General features: G+C 46.8%; 1 non-coding gene across 1 annotated transcript; it reads left to right on the forward strand.

Moving 5' to 3' along the window:
- Positions 1-1,407: 1,407 nt before the first annotated feature.
- On the forward strand, positions 1,408-1,496 carry trnay-gua (transfer RNA tyrosine (anticodon GUA)). Its single transcript is given in 2 exon segments — positions 1,408-1,444; positions 1,461-1,496. It is a non-coding gene; the product is annotated as a tRNA-Tyr (tRNA).
- The last annotated feature ends 319 nt before the right edge of the window (positions 1,497-1,815 follow it).

A 1,815-nucleotide genomic window follows, 5' to 3' on the forward strand; every position in this document is an offset into this window, starting at 1 on the left:
CGACAGTAGACTCCATGACAGGTTGAATGTTTCCTTGCATCACAGAAACAACAAAATGTAACTTACACAACTGAATTTAAGACATGAATTACTGTACTCAAAACTATATAAGACGTTACTTTTAGATGACTAAATTGCAGATTAATTAATTGTCATCTTTTCCAGGATACACGGCATCCATATGAGTATTATCATGAGTGATATGATTGGTTGACCTTTTTCGTGTGTGCTGTGTGTATTTTGGTGGAGCCAGAATGTGTCCAGAGCCCAACACACTGGCCATGTCTGCGCTGGAGCAGCGATGGAGGAAAGCAGTGGAAGCAGAGATTTGTAAACTCGACCTCACAGCTGACCTCAGCACTCCTCAGGTAAGGTGAGAGCTGGTTTTCTCACCGGGTTTTTACTTTTTATATTTGGGAATAAGAGAGCATGTCTTCGTCCACAGTTGCTTGCTGCACAAGGAAAGGAAGCCACCGTTCAGGACGAGCAGGTGAATGCGGATGAAGGCTCGGCTGTCGTCAAGGTGATCATCAGCGCCGCTGCTACAACAAAGTGTTCAGGCCCGGAGCAAAGCAGCGAGTCTTTCTTCCATCCTGCATGACAGCAGCTCCGAGGAAATGACTGCTCCATGTGGCCTGTAAACCTCTTTTAACCCTTAACGCCGACTGTCCCTAATCTGCATCAAACTCCTTCCATTCAGACTGCTGGAGAGATAGCGTGGGTGTCCCCCCCTGATGCCGGTCTGTTTACATGCGATACATACCTAGGAACCTTTTGCATGCACTGGTTTCTCGTAGGACCGGTCGGAGTGGGAGATACATCCGGTTCACGGAAGCTAAATTAACCCTAACCCTACCCCTACCCCTACATCTACCCCTAATCCTACACCTAATCCTACCCCTAAACCTAATCCTACCCCTACACCTAATCCTACCCCTAAACCTAATCCTACCCCTAAACCTAATCCAACCCCTACACCTAACCCTAACCCCTAAACCTAATCCTACCCCTACACCTACCCCTACCCCTAAACCTAATCCTACCCCTAACCCTACCCCTACCCCTAAACCTAATCCTACCCCTAAACCTAATCCTACCCCTAAACCTAACCCTAACCCCTAAACCTAATCCTACACCTAACCCTACCCCTACCCCTAAACCTAATCCTACCCCTAAACCTAATCCTACCCCTAAACCTAATCCTACCCCTAAACCTAACCCCTAACCCTAACCCCTAAACCTAACCCCTAAACCTAATGACCCCTAAACCTAACCCCTAACCCTACCCCTAAACCTAATCCTACCCCTAAACCTAATCCTACCCCTAAACCTAACCCCTAACCCTACCCCTAAACCTAATCCTACCCCTAAACCTAATCCTACCCCTAAACCTAATCCTACCCCTACCCTTCGATAGCTCAGTTGGTAGAGCGGAGGACTGTAGGTTGATTGTGACAGGTATCCTTAGGTCGCTGGTTCAATTCCGGCTCGAAGGATGTTTTAGAAACACCAGTATGTTTTAAATAAGGACGATGGCACAACTGTTCTATATGCACATTTTAAACTCCATGGTTCTGTAAATGGGCCTGGAGAGGAACAAGGCCTGGACCAGGGCTCAGCGTCGGGCAGCGGAGAGGAAGTGGATCCATCTTTTATAAACCATAGACCCTACGGGTCTAAATGAAAAATACTAAAATGGATCCACTTCTCTTTTTAACCCAAGTTTTACAGGATATTTTTAGAAATATTTCCTCCCACTGCTCTGGTCTCTCTCCCCAGGTTTTATCTGGACCTCCTCTGTAGCGCATTATACCC

Source organism: Perca flavescens, chromosome 19, assembly GCF_004354835.1.
Source record: "Perca flavescens isolate YP-PL-M2 chromosome 19, PFLA_1.0, whole genome shotgun sequence".
NCBI classification, from domain to species: Eukaryota; Metazoa; Chordata; class Actinopteri; order Perciformes; family Percidae; genus Perca; species Perca flavescens.